The 12213-nt window shown below is 40.0% G+C and overlaps 1 long non-coding RNA gene across 1 annotated transcript in view; it reads right to left on the bottom strand.

Annotated features, from left to right (window-relative positions):
• The window catches only part of LOC138353700 (uncharacterized), a 46853-nt gene that overhangs the window by 20736 nt on the left and 13904 nt on the right, over positions 1–12213 (bottom strand). The window lies entirely within an intron of this gene.

Raw genomic sequence — 12213 nt, 5'->3', positions numbered from 1 at the left:
ACAGTGCCTCACCATTAGTGAAATATTTTTTTAATTAAATAACTTTTTTATTTTCATAGTAACTTTGAACATTTTTGGCCAAGACTATGTCTGGTAGCAGCATCAGTTGTTCTGGAGGTGTTAAGAGGAAGAAGGTTGTCCTAACAATTAAGGACAAGTTACGTGTTATACAACTTTGTGAAAATGGCCGGTCGACCTCAAGTGTTGCCAAGGAATTTAATATCGGGAATTGAATGTTATATCTGTAAGACTAGATTCCATTCAGCTTGTACAGGAGTGAGTAACACTACGGCACTGAGAGATGGCCACTTGCTCTGGGTGTGTAAAAATGACCTGCCAGCTTGGAATATCCTAAAAAACCTTCTAGATAACATGACGCATGAACGGAAAACATCATTCATTGGAAGCCTACCAGCCATCCAGAAGGAGTGGGAAAGGAACAACAATTCTAATATACAAGGGGCGGAGGCTATAGTCAGGGATGAAACTGAGGCTGAAACTCAGGAAGTTGCAAACTCTGACTCAGTAGGCCTGGATGTAGATGACATTAAACTAGAAAGTGTACCTGACAGCTCGATAGGTACAGACACCACGACGGTTCTCGATAGAGCAATTCAGAACAGAAGGACAGACTTATGCAAATTTTATGCAAAGGGCATATGCAGACATAGATATGCTGGTAATAAGAAAGGATTAGAATGCAGTTACCAACATCCCAAAAAATGTTTAAATATGCTTAGGAAAGGTGAGTGTCGATTTGGATCAATATGTAGGTTTTTCCATCCTGACATGTGCCAAACCTCACTGGAGGACAGAAAATGCTATGACCTTAGCTGCCCACACTTTCACGTGAAAGGCACAGAACGCTACATAAAGAGTGGCAAGCAGGATAATGAATTTGGAGGAAACTCTATAAATTTTTTATACCAGACCGGCAGAGAATTCAAAAGGAGCAGCATGGAGAGTGTATGGAACTGGATGCCAGATCCACTGGCATTCCAGAATTACAGATACAATTACCCACCGAAAGGGAACTACAACTACGACAGAAAACTGCCCTACAACAATCAGTACTGGTCAGAACAAACTCATTATGTCCACGATTAATGGACGTGCCGAAAAAGTCTCCCATTCAAACTATCACTAATAGAGTAACCTCATTCATCTTTGCCAACATACAAGGACTGAAAACAAGAAGAAACAACAAAGTACAGTTCATAAATGGCCTCCTCACGGAGTCAAATGCAGTATTTGGAGCTTTCACAGAAACCCATGCAGGGTAATTGTTGGACAGTGAGATCTGGATTCCAGGATATAACCTATACAGGTGTGATAGGAAAATTAGGTCACATGGAGGAGTGGGTCTGTATATTAGGGAAGACCTTGTATGCTCGGAGCTCCTAAACGTTACAAATGAGGTGGTAGAGGTACTGGGATTAAAAATAGAGAAAATAAATTTAGTGATTATACTAATATACAAACCACCAGATGCAACGGCTGAGGAATTCACAGAACAGATAAGCAAAATAGAGAATAGCCTTGATAATTTGGAGAACCCGATACCTGATATTATTTTCCTAGGTGACTTCAACTTGCCTAGTCTCAGGTGGAAAATAGCAAACAATAATATTATACCAGGAAATCTATCAGGACCTAACCAACCACAGATTAGAGAACTACTTAGATTCTGTGACAAATTTTCACTCAATCAGCAGATATCGGAGCCAACGAGAAATGAAAATATTCTAGATCTGGTCTTTACGAACAATGAAGACATTATCAGAGACATTACGATATCAGATACCACATACTCAGATCACAAACTCATTGAAGTGCAAACGACCATCAATACTCAGAATAGACCTAAAACGTTGATAAAGCGAGAGGGGCTATTCAGTAAATTCAATTTTAATAATAAAAGGATAGACTGGGAGATAATAAACAGGGAACTTACAAACATTCCATGGGGAACTGTTCTAAATAATACAAGTCCTACAGAAGGAATAGAAAAACTTACTTCAGAAGCGTATCAAGTCTGTCTGAAACATGTTCCTTTGAGGAAAGCCAGAAAGAGATCTAACGTAGAAAGAGAACGCAGACGACACTATAAACGCAGGAAAAAAATAACGGAACTGCTTATGCAGACACGAATTTCCCGTCAAAGAAGGAATAATTTAAATAGGGAGATTGAGGAAATCGAGCGGAAATTGAAACACTCATATGAAACTGAAGAAAGGCAGTTAGAACAGAAAGCAATTCAGGAAATAAAGAAAAATCCAAAATATTTCTTCTCATATGCGAAATCAAAAGCAAAAACCACTGCCAGTATTGGACCAATTCGTACAAGTGAAGGTTCATACACGGAGGATGACAAAGAAATTAGTGAAATCCTAAAAAAGCAGTATGAGGACATGTTTAGCACTCCAATAAACAACATGAAGGTGGAAGATCCAGACATTTTCTTTATGCGGGATATTCAAACCCCGGTAAATATAACTGATATAAACACGAGCGCACTAAATTTTGAAAAAGAAATTGAAAACATGCCCATGCACTCGGCCCCAGGTCCAGACTCATGGAATTCAATATTTATAAAGAAATGCAAAGTGCCGGTAGCACAGGCACTCAGTATAGTGTGGAGGAAGAGCTTGGACACGGGGGAGATACCAGATGCACTTAAAGTAGCAGACATAGCCCCTCTACACAAGGGAGGGAGCAAAGCATTGGCAAAAAATTATAGACCAGTTGCACTAACATCGCACATCATAAAAGTATTTGAGAGAGTGATTAGGAGTCAGGTCACCAATTTCATGGAGACCAATGACCTTCATAACCCAGGCCAGCATGGATTTCGAGCGGGAAGATCGTGCCTCTCACAGCTACTTGAGCACTACGACAAAGTCACTGAGGCATTAGAAGAGAAACAGAATGCTGATGTGATATACACGGACTTCGCAAAGGCCTTCGATAAATGTGACCATGGCGTGATAGCACACAAAATGAAGTCAATGGGAATAACCGGTAAAGTAGGACGCTGGATACTCAGTTTTCTGTCAAACAGGACTCAGCGAGTAACTGTCAACCATATAAAATCTAGTCCAAGTGCAGTGAAAAGCTCTGTACCTCAGGGTACAGTCCTTGCACCGCTGCTTTTCCTTATTCTCATATCAGATATAGACAAAAATACAAGTCACAGCTTCGTATCATCCTTTGCAGATGACACAAAAATCAGTATGAAAATTACCTCGGCTGAGGACATTGAAAAACTTCAAGCTGATATTAATAAAGTTTTCGACTGGGCATCAGAAAATAACATGATGTTTAACAGTGATAAATTCCAGGTACTCAGGTACGGTAAAAATGAGGACCTTAAACATAATACAGAGTACAAAACACAATCAAATGTACCCATAGTAGGAAAACAGCATGTAAAGGATTTGGGAATAATAATGTCGGACGACCTAACGTTTAAGGAGCATAACCAAGCAAATATTGCGACAGCCAGAAAAATGATAGGATGGATTACGAGAACTTTCAAATCCAGGGATCCCATCACAATGGTTGTACTCTTCAAGGCACTTGTGTTGTCCCGTCTTGAGTACTGCTCAGTACTCACTTCCCCCTTCAAAGCAGGAGAGATTGCTGAAATAGAGGGAATACAGAGAACATATACGGCACGCATAGACGCAATAAAGCACCTAAGTTATTGGGATCGTCTCAAAGCCCTCCAAATGTACTCACTAGAAAGAAGACGAGAGAGATATCAAATAATATACACCTGGAAGATACTGGAGGGCCAAGTACCAAATCTACACAGTAAAATAACAACGTACTGGAGTGAACGACATGGAAGAAAATGTAGAATAGAACCAATGAAGAGCAGAGGTGCCATAGGCACAATCAGAGAACACTGTATAAACATCAGAGGTCCGCGGTTGTTCAACGTCCTCCCAGCAAGCATAAGAAATATTGCCGGAACAACCGTGGACATTTTCAAGAGGAAACTAGATTTATTCCTCCAAGGAGTGCCGGACCAACCGGGCTGTGGTGGGTATGTGGGCCTGCGGGCCGCTCCAAGCAACAGCCTGGTGGACCAAACTCTCACAAGTCGAGCCTGGCCTCGGGCCGGGCTTGGGGAGTAGAAGAACTCCCAGAACCCCATCAACCAGGTATCAACCAGGTATAGGCACTAGTCCTGTTTCTGATATAAGGAAACAAAAAGAGAAATATCTGAAATACATTTCAACCAGTGAGAGTGAAGGTGCAAGCACTAGCAGAGAGTGTGGTAGAAAAACTTTGAAAAATTCTACGCATATACAGTTGGATGAGGCTGTGTACAAATGGTTTGCTCAGCACCACACAGCTGGCATGACAATTCGTGGCCAAGAAATACAAAATGCTGCAAGCAGGTTTGCAGCAAACCATGGAATAGAGGATTTCCAAGCTAGTGAAGGGTGGGTTGCAAGGTTCAAAGGTAGGCACAATATCGCGAAGAGGAAAATTGTCGGTGAAAAATTTAGCGCAGATACAAGCAGTGTAGAACCATTTAAACATAAATTAAGAACATACATTTTGGCAAATAATTTATATTCTTATCAAATTTGTAATGCAGATGAAACTGGGCTGTAATGGAGGAGCTTACCAGAAAAACTCTAGCTATGAGGAGTGAGGGTTGTGTGCCAGGCTGTAAGGTTAACAAGGAGAGGCTGCCGGCCATGATGTGTGTGAATGCTGACGGCACAGACAGAATTACGTGTGCAATTGTTGGCAACAAATCAAAGAAACCAAGAGCCTTGCAACATTGCTTGGACAGACTGCCAGTGAAATATTATAACTCAAAGAATGCATAGTTTACACAGGAGATCTTTCTTTCCTAGTTTCATGATGTGTTCTGCAGGGAATTTCGTGACTATCAAGTTAAGAAACTCAAAGTAAGGCCAAGCGAAGTTCGGGCTTTGCTGCTGCTTGATAATGCGCCTGCCCACCCCAGAATTGACACGTTAACCTTACATGATGGGAAGATAACGTGTATGGCACTTCCCCCTAATACAACCTCTTTCATCCAGCCTATGGATCAGGAAGTTATCTGTGCCACAAAGAGGTTGTACACCAAAAAGATGCTCAACGAAGTTTAGGTGGTTTTGCCTCTTCCGGAAAATGTTGAACTTGGTGTGGATAACAGGGCTAAAAAAAAAACTTGAGAATTTGAAGAACTATACAATCAAGGAAGCCATCTATAACTGGGCCAAGGTGTGGAATGAATTAAAGGAATCGGCTTTGAAGAATTCCTAGAAAAAACTCCTCGTGTCTACGGTCAGAAATGAGGAGGATGAAGAAATGGATTTTGAAGGATTTACAAATGAAATCCATGGAATGTTCAGAAATGCCGGCGAAAACTTAGAAAGACAGGATGTGGTTGATTGGCATGAAAAAGCTGCCAATGACCCAGGATATGGTGTGATGAGCAAAGACGAGATTCTCTAGTCTGTTACTGGTGAGGTCGACGAAGATGAGGAGGATGAAGAAGACAGTGAAGAACCAACACCAATAACCATGAAATACAGTGTACTCATGACCTATGTTGATGGATTAATAAATTTTTCATCCAATTGTGCTCATCCAGAAGTTGGAGACATGTATCAGTACCTGAGGCAAACCAAAGAGCTGATCATACAACTGGCCAATGAACACAGAAGGCAAGCTACACTTGATTCTTATAAGGTACGAAAATCAAGCCAAGTGCCTTCAACCAGTGAGGCGTCACAGGCAAGCCAAGCTCCTTCAATCAGTGAGGCGTCACAGGCAAGCCAAGCGCCTTCAACCAGTGAGGTGTCACAGGCAAGCCAAGCGCCTTCAACCAGTGAGGCCTCACAGGCAAGCCAAGTGCCTTCAACCAGTGAGGCTTCAGCAGCTGGCAGTCAAAACTAACTTTGCTTAATGAACTGTACAGTAATTTTAAGTGTTAATTTTAGTGTTGTGTTAGTATAGGTTACGTAAATTGTCAAGAATTTTTAACTTCAAGATGTGTGGCATCAATCAAGAAGACTAACAACAAGGTAAGTTGAGGTTTCTAGTTGAATATTTAATAATTATATGTGGCAAGACAATTCAAATTATGTTGTTTGTAGTATAAAAATAGTTGGAAATGGTTACTTTTGGACTCGTAGGTAAAAAAAGTACCTTTATCCAGAACACGAGATTATCTGGCTGGGGGTCCTTCCCATATAGTCCGGATAATCGAGTGGAGACAGTATACTGTGTGTGTGTATATATGTGTGTATATATATATATATATATATATATATATATATATATATATATATATATATATATATATATATATATATATATATATATATATATATATATATATATATATATATATATATATATATATATATATATATATATATATATATATATATATATATATATATATATATATATATATATATATATATATATATATATATATATATATATATATATATATATATATATATATATATATATATATATATATATATATATATATATATATATACATATTATTAAATATGACCGAAAAAGTAAGATTAATAATTCTAACACGAATTTTCTCAATCTTTCGTACATTTCTTTTCACTGTTGGTGGTAATTCACAAATCAATTCTCCAAAATTCATTTTTATTTCTAGTCTGACGCGACACTTGAGCGCGTTTCGTAAAACTTATTACATTTTCAAAGACTTTTGTTAACACATACACAACTGAATAGAACTTACACATCTCCGATTTGTTTATATCTACATTTGAGTGAGGTGGATGGGGTGAGGTGGTATTTAATAAGGTATTAATTTCATCAACACAAGACAGAACACGAAACAATGGGTATTGAATAGAAGTGATTGTAGAAAGCCTATTGGTCCATATTTCTTGATGCTTCTATATTGGAGCGGAGTCTTGAGGTGGGTAGAATATAGTTGTGCATTAATTGGCTGTTGATTGCTGGTGTTGACTTCTTGATGTGTAGTGCCTCGCAAACGTCAAGCCGCCTGCTATCGCTGTATCTATCGATGATTTCTGTGTTGTTTACTAGGATTTCTCTGGCGATGGTTTGGTTGTGGGAAGAGATTATATGTTCCTTAATGGAGCCCTGTTGCTTATGCATCGTTAAACGCCTAGAAAGAGATGTTGTCTTGCCTATATACTGGGTTTTTTGGAGCTTACAGTCCCCAAGAGGGCATTTGAAGGCATAGACGACGTTGGTCTCTTTTAAAGCGTTCTGTTTTGTGTCTGGAGAGTTTCTCATGAGTAGGCTGGCCGTTTTTCTGGTTTTATAGTAAATCGTCAGTTGTATCCTCTGATTTTTGTCTGTAGGGATAACGTTTCTATTAACAATATCTTTCAGGACCCTTTCCTTCGTTTTATGAGCTGTGGAAAAGAAGTTCCTGTAAAATAGTCTAATAGGGGGTATAGGTGTTGTGTTGGTTGTCTCTTCAGAGGTTGCATGGCGTTTCACTTTCCTTCTTATGATGTCTTTGACGAAACCATTGGAGAAGCCGTTGTTGACTAGGACCTGCCTTACCCTACAGAGTTCTTCGTCGACTTGCTTCCATTCTGAGCTGTGGCTGAGAGCATTTAACGTTTGCGAGGCACTACACATCAAGAAGTCAACACCAGCAATCAACAGCCAATTAATGCACAACTATATTCTACCCACCTCAAGACTCCGCTCCAATATAGAAGCATCAAGAAATATGGACCAATAGGCTTTCTACAATCACTTCTATTCAATACCCATTGTTTCGTGTTCTGTCTTGTGTTGATGAAATTAATACCTTATTAAATACCACCTCACCCCATCCACCTCACTCAAATGTAGATATAAACAAATCGGAGATGTGTAAGTTCTATTCAGTTGTGTATGTGTTAACAAAAGTCTTTGAAAATGTAATAAGTTTTACGAAACGCGCTCAAGTGTTGCGTCAGACTAGAAATAAAAATGAATTTTGGAGAATTGATTTTTGAATTACCACCAACAGTGAAAAGAAATGCACGAAAGATTGAGAAAATTCGTGTTAGAATTATTAATCTTACTTTTTCGGTCATATTTAATAATATATGTCTACAGGAAAGACTGCTACCAAAATATACTAATATATATATATATATATATATATATATATATATATATATATATATATATATATATATATATATATATATATATATATATATATACACAGTGGTACCTCGGTTTAAGAGTTTAATCCATTCTTGGAGACAGCTCATATTCCGAAAACTTGTATTCCGAAGCTAATTTCCCCATAAGAAATAATGGGAAATGAATTAATCCATTCCTGACTACCCCAAAAACCCCACTTCAAACAAAATTTTATACCTAATTCATCTAAATAAACCTACAAAACTATGTTCAAGTTATTACCTTACCCTTGTTATTACTTACCTTTCGTTTAATTGTTGAATGCTCTAGGCGTATGGAAGATGGTGAGGAGGGGGGAGGAGGAGAGGTGTTACTGTTTGGAAGGGGAGTCCCCTTCCATTATAAAATCAGGCAGTGAGGACCTTTCTGGTGTGCACTCCCTGGCACGTTTTGCCCGAGTACCAGTAGGTCCTGGTTGTGGCTCACTGCTCAATTTTCTCACAACAAATCTGTCCATGGACGCTTGTTTTTCCCTTCTTCGCAAGCTGTCTCTATAGTAAGGCATCACATTGTCATTGAAAAGATTAAGGCAATGGCCTACTACAGCTTTCTCTGGGTGAGTCTTTTCAATAAAAGTTTGCATCTCTTAACACATCTGACACACCTTCTTAATATCTGCAGAAGGGACATTCGCTACTGCCTCATCCTCCTCCACTGGAAAAACATCATCAGCTGGGTCATCTTGCTGTTCCTTTTGAAGGGCTTGGAGTTCTTCGGTGGTCAGTTCTTCGTTGTGTTTTTCCACCAACTCCTCCACATCATCACCATCCAATTCCAAGCCCATTTCCCGGCTCAGAGTAACAATTTCCTCAACAATAGGCGCATCATTTACAGGCTCAAACCCCTCAAAGTCTAGTTCTGTCACACATTCAGGCCACAATTTTCTCCAGCCAGAGATCAGGGTTCTCTGAGTCACTTCTTGCCAGGCTTTGTCAATGAGTTTTAAAAAATTACAAATGTTAAAATGGTCTTTCCAGAACTCTTTGAGAGTGAGTTTGTGGCTTCAGTCACTTCAAAACTACATTTCCGGAAAAGTGCCCTTTCATACAGTTTCTTAAAATTCGCTATGATTTTCTGGTCCATAGGCCGAATTAAAGGAGTGGTGTTAGGAGGAAGAAACTTTATTGTGAGAAATTTACTGTATCTGTGCATCAATTCATCTTCCAATCCTGGAGGATGAGCAGGAGCATTGTCGAGGAGAAGCAGGGCCTTGAGTGGCAAATGTTTCTCCTGCAGATATTTTTCTATGGCAGGGCACAGCACTTCATTCACCCACTCCGAAAAAAAAATCCTAGTCACCCATGCCTTTTTATTAGCCTTCCACATCACACACATTTGGGTTTTCTGCACTTTATACTGTTTGAAACCCCTTGGATTTTCAGAATGATACACAAGCAAGGGTTTAATTTTCAAATTGCCACTCGCATTTGAACACAGCATAAGCGTAAACCTATCTTTCATAGGCTTGTGTCCGGGCAAGGATTTTTCCTCCTTGGTAATGTATGCCCTCTTAGGCAATCTTTTCCAGAACATTCTTGTTTCATCACAATTAAAAACTTGTTGCAGTAGGTATCCCTCAGTCTCTGTAAACTCTTGAAATTCTTCAATAAATCTTTCAGCCGCTGGTTTGTCTGAGCTGGCAGCCTCCCCATGCCTTGCAACACTATGGATACCACTTCTTGTTCTAAATTTTTCAAACCATCCCCTGCTTGCCTTAAAGTCTATTGTATCTGCACTCGTTCCAGGGGTTTTCTTTACAGGGTCTTTGTGCAATACCCTGGCTGTCTCACAAATGATGGCCTCTGAAACACTATCACCTGCTAACTCCTTGTTGTGTATCCAAATTAATAACAACTTTTCCACTTCCTCAAGTATTTGTGGTCTTTGTTTCGGGATTGTTCTTACACCATTTGCCACTTTAGCACTCATAATGTCCTTTTTCTTGCTAAGTATAGTGCATATCATTGAAGTGGCTTTGTTGTACTGCCTACAAAGTTCAACAACACGAGTACCATTTTCATGCTTCCGAATGATCTCTTGTTTTTCCTCTATTGTCATCCTCACATGCGCTTTCTTGCCTTGATCCTTACCACTGTCTTTCTTAGGACCCATGGTGAGATATATAATAACAACTTTTATGGTCAAATGGCCAAAAATCCAACAAAACACTGAAAATCCTGGTGAAGAATTCAGGCGGGATAGTCACTGGGTGCGAGGCACTGGTAAACTGAACGGCGATCGCCGTGCCACCATGCGCTAGGTCGGCCTGTACGCGTATCAACACCCTCGCCTTCCGAGGCAAATTTTCCGAGCAAATCCTGCTCGTATTCCGAAAAGCTCGTATACAGGGAAACTTGTATGGATGGGAAGGATGGGCGGACTGCATTTTTTTGGACTGTCGGAAAGCCTTTGACACAGTACCCCATAAAAGGTTGATACATAAGCTGGAGAAACAGGCAGGAGTAACTGGTAGGGCGCTCCAGTGGATAAGGGAGTACCTAAGCAATAGGAAGCAGAGAGTTATAGTGAGGGGTGAGACCTCAGAATGGCGTGAAGTCACCAGTGGAGTCCCACAGGGCTCTGTGCTTGGACCTATCCTGTTTCTGATATACGTTAATGATCTCCCAGAGGGTATAGACTCATTCCTCTCAATGTTTGCTGACGACGCCAAAATTATGAGAAGGATTAAGACAGAGGAGGACAGCTTGAGGCTTCAAGAAGACCTGGACAAGCTGCAGAAATGGTCGAACAAATGGATGTTAGAGTTTAACCCAAGGAAATGTAATGTAATGAAGATAGGGGTAGGAAGCAGGAGACCAGATACAAGGTATCACTTGGGAGATGAAATACTTCAAGAGTCAGAGAGAGAGAAAGACCTGGGGGTTGATATCATGCCAGACCTGTCCCCTGAAGCTCATATCAAGAGGATAACATCAGCAGCATATGCCAGGTTGGCTAACATAAGAACGGCCTTTAGAAACTTGTGTAAGGAATCTTTCAGAACATTATATACCACATATGTCAGACCAATCCTGGAGTATGCGGCTCCAGCATGGAGTCCATATCTAGTCAAGCATAAGACTAAACTGGAAAAGGTTCAAAGGTTTGCCACCAGACTAGTACCCGAGCTGAGAGGTATGAGCTACGAGGAGAGACTACGGGAATTGAACCTCACTTCGTTGGAAGACAGAAGAGTTAGGGAGGACATGATCACCACATTCAAGATTCTCAAAGGAATCGACAGGGTTGATAAAGACAGGCTATTTAACACAAGGGGCACACGCACTAGGGGACACAGGTGGAAACTGAGTGCCCAAATGAGCCACAGAGATATTAGAAAGAACTTTTTTAGTGTCAGAGTGGTTGACAAATGGAATGCATTAGGAAGCAATGTGGTGGAGGCTGACTCCATTCACAGTTTCAAGTGTAGATATGATAGAGCCCAATAGGCTCAGGAACCTGTACACCTGTTGATTGACGGTTGAGAGGCGGGACCAAAGAGCCAGAGCTCAACCCCCGCAAGCACAACTAGGTGAGTACAACTAGGTGAGTACTTGTATTCCGAGGTACCACTGTACTAAAATTATATAACAAATCTATGATGCAAAGTGAATACAAAATGAAAAATACGAGGAAATATAAATGCAGTATGAGAGGAAACAAATTTGGGGGAATAATTTATTTTTGGCACACCACGTGTCAAATTATATACCTGTGCAGTAGTACCAAGGCTAATCACTCTCTTCACTATGAGAACGAGAGTGAGACTGGACTGTGAATCAGCCAACGATGACGTCGCTGCCCAAAACACCATGCCCACTACAGTCACCTGAGTTATTATTACTGCATCTCCTGACTTAACTTTGTATACAGTACTTTGTGTATTCTTCTAGTGCCTCACTTTCCATCTAATCATATCTTTTGCCATTAACCTAACATAATTTTATATACAAGTGACTTCCCAGTGTTATAAATCAGATGTTTCCTCATGTCCTGTCATTGCTCACT

Source organism: Procambarus clarkii, chromosome 59, assembly GCF_040958095.1.
Source record: "Procambarus clarkii isolate CNS0578487 chromosome 59, FALCON_Pclarkii_2.0, whole genome shotgun sequence".
NCBI classification, from domain to species: domain Eukaryota; kingdom Metazoa; phylum Arthropoda; class Malacostraca; order Decapoda; family Cambaridae; genus Procambarus; species Procambarus clarkii.
The sequence above is the reverse complement of the archived record's forward strand: the minus strand, read 5'-3'. Positions and strand labels throughout refer to the sequence as shown.